Here is a 19,828-nt window from a genome sequence, read left to right on the forward strand (position 1 = left end):
AGCTGTGAAACATGAAATACATCATGAACTCCTGACAGTCCTTCAGGTAACTCCAACTTGTTGGCAACTTCTCCCATAAGTTCCAAAATTCGATACGGTCCTACAAATCTCAGGGCTAACTTTCCCTTAACTCCAAAACGTTTCACTCCTCGTAGGGGTGACACTCGCAGATATGCTCTATCTCCAATTTCATAGGTTATTTCCTTGCGTTTCGAATCTGCATAACTCTTCTGTCTGGACTGAGCTACCTTCAATCTATCTCGGATCAACTTAACCTTTTCTTCGGACTCCTTGATCAAATCTGGTCCAAACAACTGTCGGTCTCCAACTTCATCCCACATCAACGGTGTTCTGCACCTTCGTCCATACAGGGCTTTGAACGGTGCCATCTTCAAACTGGCTTGGTAGCTACTAGTGTATGAGAACTCCACATAGGGCAAATTCTCATCCCAACTAGATCCATAATCTAGCGCACAGGCCCTCAATATATCCTCCAGAATCTGGTTGACTCTCTCGGTCTGTCCATCTATCTGTGGGTGGAATGCTGTACTGAACTCCAACCTTGTCCCCAAAGTTTGGTGCAGCTAATGCCAAAACTTTGAAGTAAACTGTGTTCCTCTATCTGATACGATGGTCCTCGAAACTCCATGCAGACATACGATCCTGGTCATATATATCTTGGCCAACTTGCACTTATATAGGTGGTTTTCACTAGGATAAACTGAGCTACTTTGGTCAAGCGATCAACTACTACCCATATAGAATCATATCCTGATTTGGTCCTGGGCAATCCGGTGATGAAATCCATGCCAAGTTTATCCCACTTCCATTCGGGTATTGACATAGGCTGTAACAATCCTGCTGGCTTTTGATGCTCAGCCTTCACTCTCTGACATAGATCACATATGGCTACATACTCGGCAATATCCTTCTTCATACCAGTCCACCAGAAACGTTCCTTCAAATCCAAATACATCTTGGTGTTTTCGGGGTGTATCGAGTATGGTGAGTCATGAGCCTCCTGAAGTATTAACTTCCTGATCTCTGTGTTATTGGGCACATAAACACGGTCCTCAAACCATAAGGTGTCGTGCTCATCCTCACGAAAACCTTTGGCCTTTCCTTCGCTCATCCTCTCTCTTATCTCGGCAATCTCTTTGTCATCCTTCTGAGCTTCACGAATCTTTCCTAACAATGTAGACTAAACCTCCATTGTTGGAACAAAACCTCTAGGAACAATCTCCAATCGAAGTCCCTGAGATCCTCTGCTAACTCCTTCGGCAATCCCGTGCTTACTAGGGTATTAGCATAACTCTTCCGACTCAAAGCGTCGGCTACAACATTGGCCTTTCCTGGATGATCGTGAAGCTTCATGTTATAATCCTTTATAAGCTCCAACCATCTTCTCTGCCTAAGGTTTAGCTCCTTCTGTGTGAAAATGTACTTCAAACTCTTATGATCCATGTATACATCACAATGATTTCCAATAAGGTAATGTCTCCAGGTCTTCAACGCATGCACTACGGCTGCCAATTACAAATCATGCGTGGCATAATTCAATTCGTGCGATTTTAGTTGTCGTGAGGCATACGAAACAACTCTTTCGTCCTGCATAAGCACACTTCCAAGTCCTAGGCGAGAGGCATCGCAATACACTTGAAACTCCTTACGTATATCTGGCAGAATCAACACTGGGGATGTAGTCAAACGTTTCTTTAACTCCTGAAAACCCGCCTCACATTCTTCTGTACATTTAAATTTGTATCCTTCTTCAATAACTCCATCATTGGCTTCGCAATTTTGGAAAAATTCTCAATGAATCTCCGGTAGTATCCTGCGAGTCCAAGAAAACTGCTGATCTCGCTAACTGAAGTGGGTGCCAACCTGATACGTCTCCGTCGTATCTATAATTTTTGATTGTTCCATGCCAATATTCTACAACTTTCATATATTTTTGGCAACTTTTTATACTATTTTTGGGACTAACATATTGATCCAGTGCCCAGTGCTAGTTCCTGTTTGTTGCATGTTTTTGGTTTCGCAGAATATCCATATCAAACGGAGTCCAAACGGGATAAACACGGACGGAGATACTTTTTGGAATATTTGGAAAATTCCGAAAGAAAAATCCACGCGAGACGGTGCCCGAGATGGCCACGAGGCAGGGGGGCACGCCCCCTACCCTCGTGAGCCACCCATAAGGCGGTTGACGCTCTTCTTTTGCCGCAAGAAAGCTAATTTTTGGGAAAAAATCACAGCGAAGGTTTCAGGCCAATCGGAGTTACGGATCTCCATATATACACGAAACGGTGAGACAGAGCCAGAACGGAACGAAGAAACAGAGAGAGACAAAGAGACAGATCCAATCTCGGAGGGGCTCTCGCCCCTCCCTTGCCATGGAGGCCAAGGGCCAGAGGGGAAACCCTTCTCCCATCTAGGGAGGAGGTCAAGGAAGAAGAAGACGAAGGGGCCCCCTCTCCCCTTCTCTTCCGGTGGCGCCGGAACGCTGCCGTGGCCATCATCATCATCACCGCGATCTACACCAACACCTCCGCCCTCTTCACCAGCATCTCCATCACCTTCCCCCCATCTATCTACAGCGGTCCACTCTCCCGCAACCCGCTGTACCCTCTACTTGAACATGGTGCTTTATGCTTCATATTATTATCCAATGATGTGTTGCCATCCTATGATGTCTGAGTAGATTTTCGTTGTCCTATCGGTGGTTGATGAATTGCTATGATTGATTTAATTTGCTTGTGGTTATGTTGCTGTCCTTTGGTGCCCATCATATGATTGCGCACGTGGATCACACCCTAGGGTTAGTTGTATGTTGATAGGACTATGTATTGCAGGGAAAGAGTGATAGAAGCTTCAACCTAGCATAGAAATTGATGCATACGGGATTGAAGGGGACCAATATATCTTAATGCTATGGTTGGGTTTTACCTTAATGAACATTAGTAGTTGCGGATGCTTGCTAATAGTTCCAATCATAAGTGCATAGAATTCCAAGTCAGGGATGACATGCTAGAGTGGCCTCTCCCACATAATACTTGCTATCAGTCTAGTAAAGTAGTCAATTGCTTAGGGGCAATTTCGCAACTCCTACCACCACTTTTCCACACTCGCTATATTTACTTTATTGTTTGTTTATCTAAACATCCCCTACTTTTTATTTACGTACTCTTTATTATCTTGCAAACCTATCCAACAACACCTACAAAGTACTTCTAGTTTCATACTTGTTCTAGGTAAAGCAAACGTCAAGCGTGCGTAGAGTTGTATCGGTGGTCGATAGAACTTGAGGGAATATTTGTTCTACCTTTAGCTCCTCGTTGGGTTCGACACTCTTACTTATCGAAAACTGTTGCGATCCCCTATACTTGTGGGTTATCACAACCATTCAGTGACTGACTGAACCTCTGTGGGATCTACTTCTACACCTTCTCCTAATATAACATGTCCAAGGAATCCGACTTCCTTCAGCCAAAACTCGCATTTGCTGAACTTGGCATACAACTGATGTTCACTGAGTTTCTTGAGAACTAAGCGCAAATGCTCTTTGTGCTCCTCCTCATTCTTCGAGTATACCATTATATCATCAATGAACACCACAACAAACTTATCCAAATATTCCATGAACACCTTGTTCATCATGCTCATGAAATAGGCAGGGGCGTTAGTCAGTCCAAACGACATGACCATATATTCATACAACCCGTACCGTGTGGTGAATGCTGTCTTTGGTATGTCCTTCTCTCGTATCATCAGTTGGTGATATCCAGATCGCAAATCGATCTTTGAAAACACCTTGGCTCCTTGCAACTGGTCAAACAAATCATTGGCAGTGGGTATTTGTTCTTGATCGTCACCTCATTTAATGCATGATAATCAACAACCATTCTTAGAGACTTATCCTTCTTCTCGACCAAAAGCACTGGGGCTCCCCATGTTGAGGAACTCCGTCGAATGTAACCTTTCTCCAATAACTCCTTGATCTGTTTCTTAATCTCCTCCAGATCATTTGCGGGCATCCGGTATGGTCGCTTCGATATTGGCCCGGTGCCTGGCAACAGTTCTATCAAAAACTTGATGTCTCGATCCGGTGCCATGCCTGGTAACTCCTCTGGAAAAACATCCGGGTAATCCTTCACTACAGGCACCTCCTCCTGAACAACTCCTGTGAGGGTATTCACTTGGCTACTCCTTGGCGCATGCCTAGATACATACTTAATCCTTTTTCCCTCAGGGCGGTGAGAAAAATCGACTTACTAACACAGTCAATGCTTCCTCCATACTTTGACATCCAGTCCATGCCTAATATCACATCCAATCCTTGTGACTCCAAGATTATTAGGTCAAATGGGAAAACATGGCTACCAATGGTTAAGGGTATCTGGTCGCACCATCGACTAGCCATATACTCTGCTCCAGGTGAACTCACTAACAAAGGGGTCCTAAGGGTTTGGGTTGGTAGTTTAAACTTATCCACGAATTCCCTTGATATGTATGAATGCGATGCACCAGTATCAAAAAGAACAAGGGTGGTAAAAGACTTAACCAAAAACTTACCAATAACTGCGTCTGGCTGCTCTTCAACCTCCTCCACGTTAACGTGGTTCACTAGTACTTTGTTGAACGGATTGGGCTTCTTTCCAGCGCTCCCATTGCCGTTTCCATTCTTTGCTTCAGGGCACTCCATGGCATAGTGTCCAGTCTTCCCGCACTTGAAACAAGTAACATGGCTTAGGTCTCTCTTGGCGGGTGTGGCTGGATTGGAACGGTTCTGATTGTTGCTTGCTCCATTCCCATTCCCATTCCTTGGGCCAGTATGATTACGGTTACTTCCTCCATTGTGGGTGTGGCCTCCATGGTTATGAACAAGTCCTCCCGAGTTCAGGGTTAGGCGAGGCTTCTGCTGAGCTCTTGAATTATACCTTCCTTGTCCATACTTCCTCTTACGGCTCTCAATCTGCTGCTGCTTCCCTTCAATCATAAGAGCCTTATCTACCAACTCCTGGTAGTTGTTGAATGTTTCCACCATCAAATGCATGCTCATCTCATCATTCAGCCCTTCCATAAACTTCTCCTGCTTTGCGGCATCTGTGGCCACATCATCAGGGGCATAGCGAGGTAACTTTCTAAACTCATCCGCCTATTGAGCCACAGTACGGTTCCCCTGGCGCAAGTTGCAAAACTCACGCTTCTTCATACCCACAGCTCCAGTTGAGACATGGGCTGTACGGAAAGCTTGCTGAAACTGGTCCCATGTAACAGTGGCTATAGGGTAGGTGACAGTGTAATTCTCCCACCATGAGGCTGTTGGTCCATCCAACTGATGTGCGGCAAAATGCACCTTCTCAGCATCTGTACATCCTGCAGTGGTTAACTCCCTTCCAATCCTGTGGAGCCAGTCATCTGCCACTATCGTTTCGGTGCTGCTGGAAAACACCAGCGGCTGCAACCTCAAAAAGCGGGCTAAGTTGTCAACTAGTGGTGGCGGCGGTGGTTTTTTTTTGTTGTTGCCTTAGTTCTGAACTAACAACTGCATCAGGGTATTCTGTTGCTGGATCAACTGAGTGAGCTCCGGTGGGAAAGTAAATCCCGGGTCACGTCTCAGAGGCATCTGATGGGTTTAGAGGGGAGAGATTAGAATAGAATAAGGTCTAATGAGAAAAAACTACCCATATGCACATGAGACAAACACAATCATTTCACTCAATCAATCAAGCAAGGGCATACAATCAATCCACTATCGTTTCGAAAGTGATCAGACTATACTATATACATGGTGGAATACTACTACTGATGTGGTGGTCTACGAGAAATATTGATCGGTCAAAGATTCCATGATGTCTGCCCCAGGTTCATCTTCATAGTCATCATCGCTATCGTCGGGATCCGAGTCGGTGTCGTCGATGATGATGTAGTCCTCCGGGCGAATCTCCTTGGGTTCTTCGTCTTCTCCTCCTGGTGCGGGGTCTCCCATGAATACTCCTAGCTTCCTTTCCAGATCGTCATTCTTCTCCACTAGTACGACAATTTCCTCCTTATAATCTTCATGTGTAGCCTTAAGTTCTTCCTCCAGTTCCGTGATCCTAGTCATCGCCTTCTTCAGATCTATCATTCCCGCGCACATCTGGTTCTCCTGGCGACGAATGTGCTGGTTTAGCTCCTGGATGAAAGCGGCGATTGATCTATCCTTCCTGTTGCTGATCATCTCCCATCGCTCATCTCAGCGCCCACAAATCTGGTAGATAGTATCCTTAAGCTCCTTATGGTAAACTTCTCCAATGCGTCCCATGGTGATGTGAGCTGCCATACTCTTTCCTAGACTCCAGGTTGGTGCATCGAAGGAAAACTCTATGGGTTTAGTGACTGGCGTGAATGTCCTTCCTGGCACTTGAACTTAAATCATGCATCGCTCCTCTTCTGGTAATGTGGCGTTGTAAGTCCCGGTGAAGCTTGGTATTCCAATGTTTAGATACCTAGTTACTTCCTTCAAGTGTCGTCCAAAAGGTGCTTCTTCATCCGGTTGTGCAAACTTGTTCCTGGCGTCCACCATCCTAAAGAATGGAGAATGGAGAGGAGTCAGAAATGAGAAGATAATATTGGTATAGGGTTTTAGCTTAGTGGTCGTGTCCTACACTCAGTGTGTGCTCTGATACCATCTTGTAGCGACCCGACCTCAAACGGTCAAGTCTCTGTGCTTCAGTGTCATCCCTGGATCGGTAATGCTGACACACACAGTACTCGAAGGATTTATAACAGAGTAGCAATCACACACTTATTACATCGAATGTCTCAAAAGAGAACTTATTATAATAAATATGTCTTAAGGCAATCTAATACGATAACATCGGAAGGCTTGGAAGGTAAAGTGAGTCCATCAACTCCAACGACATAGCTAAGCTACACGACAACGACCTAACGAACCTTACTCATCGTTTGAAAAGTCTGCAACATAATACGTTGCAGCCCGAAAACGGGTCAGCACATGGAATATGCTGGCAAAGTAACACAGTAGAGCAAGAACAGAATAATGCTATCACTACATGCATATTTGACCGGTGGAAAGCTCTATGGCTATAGTTTTCTTTGCGAAAAGCCAATTTTTCCCTACAACAAAGTAATAAATTTTATTTAACTATTATGGTAGTTGAAACATCATTGAGAAGGTTCCTCCAACTCAATCCCAATTAAAGTAGTTAACAACCCAACAATATTATTTAATAGTGATGAGATACTTAGGATACTCCAAGTACTAGATACTCAAGATGTCCATAATCGGGAACACGGCTAACCATGATTAGTTTATACACTCTGCAGAGGTTTGCGCACTTTTCCCCACAAGACTCGATCTCCTCCGTTGGATTTTCTCGCACTACATGGTGTTTGAGAAACGGATGACCGAGACATAGTCTTTCAGAAGAATTAACTCCTTACTCCGGGCAGACCATACCAACCTACATCCCTCTACCTGCTGATCCACCTCTTTAGGATCTTCACGCAACTTACTCAACTATGCTAGAGCCCATAATAGCTTGTGGCTGCACATGGAAGTTTCTAGCATGAAAATATCTCAGTTCCCTTTGAGCCTGGGTGGCGGACCTTAGGATGATCACACGGGTACGCCGGGATATCCTAGAACAACACTGGGTTCTCCAGGTGCCCAACAAACAATCCACCCAAATGTGTATTCAAGTTGCCACCTTAAGTTGAACCATTAATTAACAATCTCACATCTGTCATGTATTTCACTCACCCAAACCACGTCTACAAGCATAGAATAGCAATATAAGCAATACGTAGAAGTAACTCCCAGGGTTTGAATGTAACAGGGCAATAGGTTCTACCTCATCAACTACTTCCCAAACCACATGTTAATCACATCCTAATCATGCAATGTTTGAGGATTGAAACTAATGCATAAAAACTGGGTGATAAAGGGGTATGATCAAAGTGTCACTTGCCTTGCTGATGATCCGTAAAACCTAGGGACTCGTAGTAGCACGCTTCGCACTCCGGGTGTTCTATCCCAAATAAACAATAGCATACATAAGCAATCAAGCAAAGAAACACAGGTAAATTTCAAATAAGAAGATCTAACCAGAAAGTTCAACTTAAGAACTCTGGTTTGCGAAAAGAATCAAATCAAACGGAGTAACAAAACTCAAACTACGAAAGAAACAAGATCCATTTACTAATACGGACTAAGGTAAAATTTTACAGTACCAAAATCTTGTTCAAGTTGATTCTATAGAAAGAGGGTTTCGAGACGAAGATCTAGGCGCTTGAATCGCCTAATTCCGACAAAAGGGCAAAAAGATAAACTGAAACGAAAATCGGATCAGAAATCGCGATCGGAAATAATCGCGGAAAATCCGAGAAAAAGAAAACTGACAAACAGGCTAAAGAAGGAACGTTCATTGTCTATAACTAACGAGAGAAAGCCATTCGTTAAAAAGAATGTATGGGCAAACATCCGCAAAGTAACTAAACCAAGAAAAACCGGCGAACCGATCTAAAAATGAACTAGGGTTTCTAAAAAAACCAGATCGGTTTTAAAATAAAACTGAACGAACGGCGGCAACGGTGTATACATCCGGCGGCTTCCGCGGCGGCGCGGCGAGGCGGGGCAGCGTGGGGCGGCGGTGTGCGGCATGCGGCGGCTGCAGCGGCAGCGTGCGGCAGCTTGCGACGGAGGCGACACGGCTTCGGGGCTCCAGGGGGCCCCGGGTCGGCTTATAAGAGGGGGGGGTGGCGTGGCTTGGGGAAGCGGGCGGGGTGTCGTGGCTGACTCGGCCATGGCGAGCGGCGGCGGCGTGCGGTCTCCGGGTGGGAGACGGCGGCGCGGGGAGGTGGGCCGGCGGCCTGGCTCGGCTGGGCCTCGGCCCAGTCGGGCGCTGAGAAGTTTTTTTTCTTATTTTTAAATAATTTCACCAGAACTAAATAAATCCTAGAAAATAAAATAAAAATCTAAAAATTCCAAAACATGTTTTCACTGTCTAAATAAAATATTTAGAACAAGATGAACATTTTCTTGGCCCTAAATGCAACTTTGAAAAACGTGCAATTTTTCTAATTCAAATAAAATAGCAATAAACTCCGGATAAAATCAAATAATTGATTTTAATATTTTTCCTCCAATATTTCATTTATTTTGGAGAAGTAATATTATCTCCTCTCATATATTTTAATATGAAATATTTTCGGAGAGAAAAATAATTAAAACCAAAATCCTCGTTTCAATATTTGATAAAATTCAAATATGAAAACAAAGAAATCCCCAACTCTCTCCGAGGGTCCTTGAGTTGCTTAGATTTTAGAGGATCGAGAAACAAAATGCAATAGAATATGTTATGCATGAATGATCTATGTATAACATTCCAAATTGAAAATTTGGGATGATGCAACTGTCCATGGCTAGGAAACTTAACCATCTTTGATTAACGAGCTAGTCAAGTAGAGGCATACTAGTGACACTTTGTTTGTGTATGTATTCACACATGTACTAAGTTTCCGGTTAATACAATTCTAGCATGAATAATAAACATTTATCATGATATAAGGAAATATATATATAACAACTTTATTATTTCCTCTAGGGCATATTTCCTTCAGCACCAAGTCCTCAAAAGCCCATGTGGCTAGGGAAGGCAAAAAAGGAAGGAGTCCTAGTAGGAATAGGATTGTACTTGGAGTCCTAGTCCTCTCCCCCTTAGTTGCGCCCTAGGGCTTGGATGGGCTGTTTCTCACGCCCCTCCACCTTTATATAGAGGGGAGGGGGCACCCCAAGAGGACACACCAAGCCCTTAGCGCCCCTCTCTCTCTCCCGTTACTCCGTAGTTCCACCGCTTCGTCCCGGCAATGCTTAGCAAAGCGTTGTCGGTACTCCACCATCACCATCACCATCACGTCGTCGTGTTGGTTGTGATCCCATCTACTTCTCCTCTCTTGCCCAGCTGGATCAAGAAGGAGGAGACGTCATCGAGCCGCACGTGTGCTAAACCCGGAGGTGCCTGTCGTTTGGCACTAGATCGGTTGGATCATGATCGGATCGCGAAGAGTACGGCTACATCAACCGCATTTTTAAACGCTTCCGCTTACGGTCTATGAGGGTACGTAGACACACTCTCCCTCTCGTTGCTATGCATCTCCATGGATAGATCTTGCGTGTGCATAGAATTATTTTTGTTTTCCATGCAATGTTTCCCAACACATAACACAAAGCAGGTGCATACAACTTGCATGATCGGATCAAGAACACAAATATATTCTTGAAAACATAAAGGGTTTGGATCTAAAATCATGGCACTCGTGCCCTAGTGACGAGCATTAAGCATAGCAAAGCTATAGCAACATCAATCTCACAACATAGTGGATACTAGGGATCAAGCCCTAACAAAACTAACTCAATTACATGATGAATCTCATCCAACCCATCACCGTCCAGCAAGGCTATGAAAAAATTACTCACTCCCAGCGGTGAGCATCATGAAATTGGTAATGGAGGATGGTTGATGATGACGAACACGGAAGATCACCCTCTCCGGAGCCCTGAACGGACTCCAGATTTGGCCTGCCAATCAAGAACAGGAGGTGGCGGTGGATCCGTATCGTAAAACGGTATGAAACTTCCTCTCCTATTTATTTTCTTGGAAAATAGGAATTTATAATGCTGAGATTAGGACCAGCGGAGCCACGTGGACCCCACAAGCCACCAGGGCGCACCTCAGGGGGGAGGGGTGGACGCGCCCTGGTGCCTTGTGGGCACATGGTGGTTTCATTTATTCCATAAAAAATCTTCAAATTTTTTTATCCAATTCCGAGAACTTTTACTTCTGCACAAAAACAACACCATGGTAGTTCTGCTAAAAACTGCGTCAGTCCGGGTTAGTTTCATTCAAATCATGGAAATTAGAGTCCAAAACAAGAGCAAAAGTGTTTGGAAAAGTAGATACGACGGAGAAGTATCAACTCCCCCAAGCTTAACTCATTGCTTGTCCGCAAGCAATTCAGTTGACAAACTGAAAGTGATAAAAGAAAAAAATATGAACTTTTTTGTTCTTGTGTCTATACATATGCTTAAATATTACCCAAGTTTTCAGCAAAGATTTTAACTACATGCAAATGATAACTCTTAGAAAATATATTCACTCATATCAATGGCATAATCAACTAGCGGGCAATAATAAAATATCTCAAATTCCAACACTTTGTCAAAACAATCATGATATAATACGACAATAATGGTATCTCGCTAGCCCTTTCTGAGACCGCAAAACATAAATGCAGAGCACCTCCAAAGTTCAAGCAGGAAATAAACATTGTAATTCATGGTAGAAGAGATCCAGTCATGATGCACACAACATTGATTGTACACAATGCATGAGAATGACAATAGTGCTCTCAGGACTAGTGCTTGTTTGAGAAGGTGATGACTCAACAATAAAAGTAAAATAACATAAAGTAAATGGATAGGCCCTTCGTAGAGGGAAGCAGGGATTTGCAGAGGTGCCAGAGCTCGAAACTTAACTCAGAGATAAATATAATTTTGGGAGGTATACCTTTCCTGTCAACGTTATGACGAGAGTTTTCAATATCTTCCTTGCTAAACAAATTAGCGGTGGTTCCCAAGCGGTAAAAGTAAAGTTTACCCCCCCTCCACCAACAAACACAATCCATGGCCAGACGAATCCTCGGGTGCCCTCCATACCAACAACTTTCCGGGGGAGTTTGTTTTATTATTATTGCAATTTTGATCATAGGACTGGGCATCCCGATTACCAGCCCCTCTCGTGCAAGGACAAGTGAATAGACGCTCACCATAAGAATAACCCGCTTAGCATGGAAGATACTGAGTGCCCCCTATCGCTCCATGAGCAGTGCGGGCACACAAAAAAGATGTTCATTTGAATATTTAGAGGTGGCACATGCAAATTTACTTGGAACGGCAGAGTAATACTGCATATAGGTAGATATAGTGGACTCATCTTGAATAACCTTGGTTTAAGGACTTTGATGCACAAGCAGTATTCCCGCTTAGTACATGCAAAAGCTAGCAAACAGGTTGGGAAGCGGCCAACTAGAGAGCGAAAATGGTCATAATCATGCATTATGAATAATCAACATTGAATACTAGCATGACTAGGATATAAACACCATGAACATAAATATTGTGGAGGCTATGTTGGTTTTGAATCAATTACATGTGTGAACATGTGCCAAGTAAAGCCACTTGAAACATTCAGAGGAGGATACCATATCATCATAATCATTTTAATGCATGTTGACACCCAAGATAATGAAGGAAATATGACCTAGAGGAAATAATAAAGTTGTTATTTACATTTCCTTATATCATGATAAATGTTTATTATTCATGCTAAAATTGTATTAGCCGGAAACTTAGTACATGTGTGAATACATAAACAAACAGAGTGTCCCTAGTATGACTCTACTTGACTAGCTCGTTAATCAAAGATGGTTAAGTTTCGTAGCCATGGAGATGTGTTGTCATTTTATGAACGGGATCACATAATTAGAGAATGATGTGATGGACTAGACCCATCCGTTAGCTTAGCACTACGATCGTTTAGTTTATTGCTATTGCTTTCTTCATGACTTATACATGTTCCTATGACTATGAGATTATGAACTCTCGAATACCGAAGGAACACTTAGTGTGATATCAAACGTCACAACATAATTGGGTGGTTATAAAGATGCTCCAGGTGTCTCCGATGGTGTTTGTTGAGTTGGCATTGATCGAGATTAGGATTTGTCACTCCAATTGTCGGAGAGGTATCTCTGGGCCCTCTAGGTAATGCACATCACTATAAGCCTTGCAAGCAATGTGACTAGTGAGTTAGTTGCGGGATGATGCATTACGGAACGAGTAAAGAGACTTGCCAGTGAAGAGACTGAACTAGGTATGAAGATATCGATGATCGAATCTCGGGCAAGTAACACACCGATGACAAAGGGAAAAACGTGTGTTGTTGTGAGGTTTGACCGATCAAGATCTTCATAGAATATGTAGGAACCAATATGAGCATCCAGGTTCTGTTATTGGTTACTGACCGGAGATGTGCCTCGCTCCTGTCTACATAGTTCTCGAACCCGTAGGGTCCGCACGCTTAATGTTCAATGATGGTATGTATTATGAGTTATGTGATTTGATGTACCGAAGGTTGTTCGGAGTCCCGGATGAGATCATGGACATAACGAGGAGTCTCGAAATGGTCGATACATAAAGATTCATATATTGGAAGGCTAAATTCGGACACCGGAATGGTTCGGGTCGTTTCGGATAAGTTTCAGAGTACAGGGGGTTACCGGAACCCCCGGGAAGTTATTGGGCCTCATGGGCCTAATGGTGGAAGGAGACAGGCCAAGGTGTGGCACGCGCCCCCTAGCCCAAACCGAATTGGACTAGGGCTAGGGGGGCCGGCCCCCTTTCCTTCTCTTCTTCCTTTCCTTCCTTCTTCTCCTACTAGGACTAGAAAAGGGGGGAACCAACTCCTACTAGGAGTAGGATTCACTCCCTTGGGCGCGCCCCTTGTGGACGGCCCTCCTCCTCCTCCTCCCCTCCTTTATATACGGGGGAGGGGGCACCCTTTATATATGTTCGACTACATCAACCGCGTTACTTAACACTTCCGCTTTCGGTCTACGAGGGTACGTAGACACACTCTCCCCTATCGTTGCTATGCATCTCCTAGATAGATCTTGTGTGATCGTAGGATTTTTTTTAAATACTGCATTCCCCAACAGCGGCATCCGATCCAGGTCTATGCATAGATGTTATATGCGCGAGTAGAACACAAAGAGTTGTGGGCGATAATAGTCATACTGCTTACCAGCATGTCATACTTTGATTCGGCGGTATTGTTGGATGAAGCGGCCCAGACCGACATTACATGACCACGTTCATGAGACTGGTTCTACCGACGTGCTTCGCACACATGTGGCTAGTGGGTGTCTGTTTCTCCAACTTTAGTTGAATCGAGTGTGACTACGCCCGATCCTTGTTGAAGGTTAAAAAACACACTTGACGAAAAATCGTTGTGGTTTCTGATGCGTAGGTAAGAACGGTTCTTGCTAAGCCCGTAGCAGCCACGTAAAACTTGCAACAACAAAGTAGAGGATGTCTAACTTGTTTGTGCAGGGCATGCTGTGATGTGATATGGTCAAGACATGATTATATAAATTGTTGTATGAGATGATCATGTTTTGTAACAAAGTTATCGGCAACTGGCAGGAGCCATATGGTTGTCGCTTTATTGTATGAAATGCAATCACCATGTAATTTCTTTAGTTTATCACTATGCGGTGCGATAGTGATGGAAGCAATAGTTGGCGAGATGACAATGATGCTATGATGGAGATCAAGGTGTCAAGCCGATGACGATGGTGATCATTACGGTGCTTTGGAGATGGAGATCAAAGACACAAGATGATGATGGCCATATCATATCACTTATATTGATTGCATGTGATGTTTATCTTTTATGCATCTTATTTTGCTTAGTACGGCGGTAGCATTATAAGACGATCTCTCACTAAATTTCAAGGTCTAAGTGTTCTCCCTGAGTATGCACCGTTGCTACAGTTCGTCGTGCCAAGAAACCATGTGATGATAGGGTATGATAAGCTCTACGTTCACATACAATGGGTGCAAGCCAGTTTTGCACAAGAAGAATACTTAGGTTAAACTTGACGAGCCTAGCATATGCAGGTATGGCCTCAGAACACAAATACCGAAAGGTCGAGCGTGAATCATATAGTAGATATGATCAACATACTGATGTTCACCACTAAGAAATTCTCCATATCACGTGATGATCGGTCATGGTTTAGTTGATATGGATCACGTGATCATTTAGATGACTAGAGGGATGTCTATCTAAGTGGGAGTTCTTAAGTAATATGATTAATTGAACTTTAATTTATCATGAACTTAGTACCTGATAGTATTTTGCATGTCTATGTTGTTGTAGATAAATGGCCTGTGCTACTGTTCCTTTGAATTTTAATGCGTTCCTAGAGAAAGCTAAGTTGAAAGATGATGGTAGCAACTACACAGACTGGGTCCGTAACTTGAGGATTATCCTCATTGCTGCACAAAAGAATTACGTCCTGGAAGCACCGCTAGGTGCAAAGCCCGCTGTAGGAGCAACACCAGATGTTATGAATGTCTAGCAGAGCAAAGCTGATGACTACTCGATAGTTCAGTGTGCCATGCTTTACGACTTAGAATCGGGACTTCAACGACGTTTTGAATGTCATGGAGCATATGAGATGTTCCAGGAGTTGAAGTTAATATTTGAAGCAAATGCCTGAATTGAGAGATATGAAGTCTCCAATAAGTTCTATAGCTGCAAAATGGAGGAGAATAGTTTTGTCAGTGAACATATACTCAGAATGTCTGGGTACCACAACCACTTGACTCAACTGGGAGTTAATCTTCCTGATGATAGTGTCATTGACAGAGTTCTTCAATCACTGCCACCAAGCTACAAAAGCTTTGTGATGAACTATAATATGCAAGGGATGGATAAGAAAATTCCTGAGCTCTTCGCGATGCTAAAAGCTACGGAGGTAGAAATGAAGAAGGAGCATCAAGTGTTGATGGTTAACAAGACCACTGGTTTCAAGAAAAAGGGAAAAGGGAAGAAGGGGAACTTCAAGAAGAACGACAAGCAAGTTGCTGCTCAAGTGAAGAATCCCAAGTCTGGACCTAGGCCTGAGACTGAGTGCTTCTACTGCAAAGGGACTGGTCACTGGAAGCGGAACTGCCCCAAGTATTTGGCGGATAAGAAGGATGGCAGAGTGAAAGGTATATTTGATATACATGTTATTGACGTGTACCTTACTAATGCTCGTAGTAGCGCCTGGGTATTTGATACTGGTTCTGTTGCTCATATTTGCAACTCAAAACAGGGGCTACGGATTAAGCGGAGATTGGCTAAGGACGAGGTGACGATGCGTGTGGGAAATGGTTCCAAAGTCGATGTGATCGCGGTCGGCACACTACCTCTACATCTACCTTCAGGATTAGTATTAGACCCGAATAGTTGTTATTTGGTGCCAGTGTTAAGCTTGAACATTATATCTAGATCTTGTTTGATGCGAGACGGTTATTCATTTAAATCCGAGAATAATGGTTATTTTATTTATATGAGTAATATCTTTTATGGTCATGCACCCTTGATGAGTGGTCTATTTTTATTGAATCTCGATAGTAGTGATACAAATATTCATAGGATTGAAGCCAAAAGATATAAGTTTAATAATGATAGTGCAACTTATTTGTGGCACTGCTGTTTTGGTCATATTGGTGTAAAGCGCATGAAGAAAGTCCATGCTGATGGGCTTGTGGAATCACTTGATTATGAATCACTTGATGCTCACGAACCATGCCTCATGGGCAAGATGACTAAGACTCCGTTCTCCGGAGCAATGGAACGAGCAACAGACTTATTGGAACTAATACATACTGATGTATGCAGTCCGATGAGTGTTGATGCTCATGGCGGGTATCGTTATTTTCTAACGTTCGCAGATGATTTGAGCAGATATGGGTATGTCTACTTGATGAAACATAAGTCTGAAACATTTGAAAAGTTCAAAGAATTTCAGAGTGAAGTGGAAAATCATCGTAACAAGAAAATAAAGTTTCTATGTTCTGACTGTGGAGGTGAATATTTGAGTTATGAGTTTGGTCTTCATATGAAACAATGCGGAATAGTTTCACAACTCACGCCACCTGGAACACCACAGCGTAATAGTGTGTCCGAATGTCGTAACCACACTTTATTAGATATGGTGCGATCTATGATGTCTCTTACTAATTTACCACTATCATTTTGGGGTTATGCTTTAGAGACGACTGCATTCACGTTAAATAGGGCACCATCAAAATCTATTGAGATGACACCTTATGAACTGTCGTTTGGCAAGAAACCCAAGTTGTCGTTTCTTAAAGTTTGGGGCTGCGATTCTTATGTGAAAAAACTTCAACCTGATAAGCTCGAACCCAAATTGGAGAAATGTGTCTTCATAGGATACCCAAAGGAGACTATTGGGTACACCTTCTATCATATATCCGAAGGCAAGATATTTGTTGCTAAGAATGGATCCTTTCTAGAGAAGGAGTTTCTCTCAAACGAAGTGAGTGGGAGGAAAGTAGAATTGAAAGCACAAGTGCTCCCCGGGTGATTTTGGTAATTAATGTCAACATATCTCTTGTTGGACTAATACTTTCATCAAGCATATTTCAGATAAGTCCAACAGTGGAGTGGCATGGACTAGAGGATGTGGGACCAAGATGATGAAGACAAATGATTGGCTCAAGCTCAAAGCTCAGGACTCTACATTTTTCATTTTAGTGATCCAAGATCACATTGAGTCCATAGGAAAGCCAATACTATTAAGAGGGGATGAGGTGTTGCTTAATGAGGTTCTTGCTCAAAGTGCTTAGTGATATGCTCCACAACCCTCAACCACTTTCTCATATCCAAATATGTCACAAACCAAAAGTCAAACTCGGACCCACCGAAATTTCCTATCCGGCGCCACTGAGTTCTCTTGACATAGCCACTGCCAGAAACCCTAATCAATTCGCTCTCACCGATGGGATCTCGGTCTCACCGAGATGGGCTTGCAAACTCTCTGTTGCCTATTGCATTAATTTCGGTCTCACCGAAACATGACATCGGTCTCACCGAGTTTGCTTGGCCAACTCACTGTTTAGCTTATTACTGAAATCAGTCCCACCGAATTTGTGTAATTGGTCCAACCGAGATGAGGCTTTACCCTAACCCTAGCACATCGGTCCCACCAAGTTGATCAAGTCGGTCCCACCGAAAAACCGCAATGGTCACATTATGAACTAAATCGGTCTGACCGAGTTGTATGATTCGGTCCCACCGAATTTGGTGATTTGTGTGTAACAATTAGATTCTGTGTGGAGGCTATATATACCCCTCCACCCACTCTTCAGTCGTGGAGAGAGCCATCAGAACATGCCTACACTTCCAACATACATTTTCTGAGAGAGAACCACCTACAATTGTGTTGAGGTCAAGATACTTCATTCCAACCACATAATCTTGATCTTTAGCCTTCCCCAAGTTGCTTTCCACTCAAATCATCTTTCAACCAAATCCTATCCTATGAGAGAGATTTGAGTGTTGGGGAGACTATCTTTTGAAGCACAAGAGCAAGGAGTTCATCATCAACACACCTTTTGTTACCTCTTGGAGAGTGGTGTTTCCTAGATTGGTTAGGTGTCACTTGGGAGCCTCCGTCAAGATTGTGGAGTTGAACCATGGAGTTTGTACGGGCAAGGAGATCGCCTACTTCATGAAGATCTACCCTACCGAGGCAGGTCCTTCGTGGGCGATGGCCATGGTGGGATAGACAAGGTTGCTTCTTTGTGGACCCTTCGTGGGTGGAGCCCTCCGTGGACTCGCGCAACCGTTACCCTTCGTGGGTTGAAGTCTTCATCAACGTGGATGTACGATAGCACCACCTACCAGAACCATGCCAAAAATCTCTATGTTTCCAATTGCGTTTGCACACTCCAATCCCATCCCTTTATATTCTTGCAACTTGCATGACTTAGTTTCCGCTGCTCATATACTCTTGTCATGCTTGCTTGATATGTATTGTGAATGTTCAAACTTGTGCCAAAACTCCACTTCAACTTAAGGAAAAAAAACTGCAACTTTTCTTGCTAAGAGTCTATTCACCCCCCTCTAGACACCTCTTCTCGATCCTACAATTGGTATCAGAGCATTGGTCTCCATTGCTTTGGTTTAAACACCTTTGGAGGAAGATGGATGAGTCTACGTTGGGGAGTCTTAGACGTAGAGTGCCTATTCTTGATGGAGAGTATTTTCATGAGTGGAAAAATGAGATGCTTGAGATCTTCAATGAATATCATTTGACCAAGTACATTACTACTCCTTGTGCTTGCATTATTGATCCTTTGCATCCTACCCTTGATGAATCTATTGACATGATTCGCAATCTTAGAACTATAAATCTTATCATTAGAGGATTGTCCAAAAATTTGATTGCTAGCTTACCTACTCTTGATTGTGCCTACACTATATGGAGATTTCTTGAGGAACGATTCCCGAATTATTCCTTGAAAATCCTAGATGAGATTCTTCATAAGTCTATTGCCTTGAGTAAGATGAGTTCTAATGATCCCAAGTTTGGTGATTGCTTATTTGAGCTTACTAATCTTACTAGTGTAAAAGGAGATGTTGGAATTATTAGCAATATCATTTCTGAAGTCATTAGAATCCATAGAGATGAACATTGTTACGGTCATACTTCTAATGAATTACCCTCTCTAGGAGTTGATCCATCACATGATGATGTTGAACATGGATACTATGATGAGGATTATGATAGTGACTATGATCTTGATGATGCGATGAGACACTTTGGTCTTATGGCTAATCTTCGCGGCTACATGGCTGGAGGAAAGGAATGGGTCCTTGATAGTGGATGTACTGATCATATGACCGGAGACAAAGATATGTTTCGTGAGCTTGCTGAAAACAACGGCCCTCGAAAGTATGTCACTTTTGGTGATAACTCAAAAGGTAAGGTGGTTGTCCTTGGTAAGGTGGCTATCTCACAGGATAGCCCCATACAAAATGTTATGCTCGTTGAATCTCTTGGCTACAATTTACTTTCCGTATCTAGACTTGCTGACTTTGGTTTCAATGTCCTATTTACTAAAGTAGATTGCCAAGTGTTTCGTAGAGATAACCATAAAATGGTCTTTACCGGTATACGT

Source organism: Triticum urartu, chromosome 2 (genome assembly GCF_003073215.2).
Source record: "Triticum urartu cultivar G1812 chromosome 2, Tu2.1, whole genome shotgun sequence".
Lineage (NCBI taxonomy): Eukaryota > Viridiplantae > Streptophyta > Magnoliopsida > Poales > Poaceae > Triticum > Triticum urartu.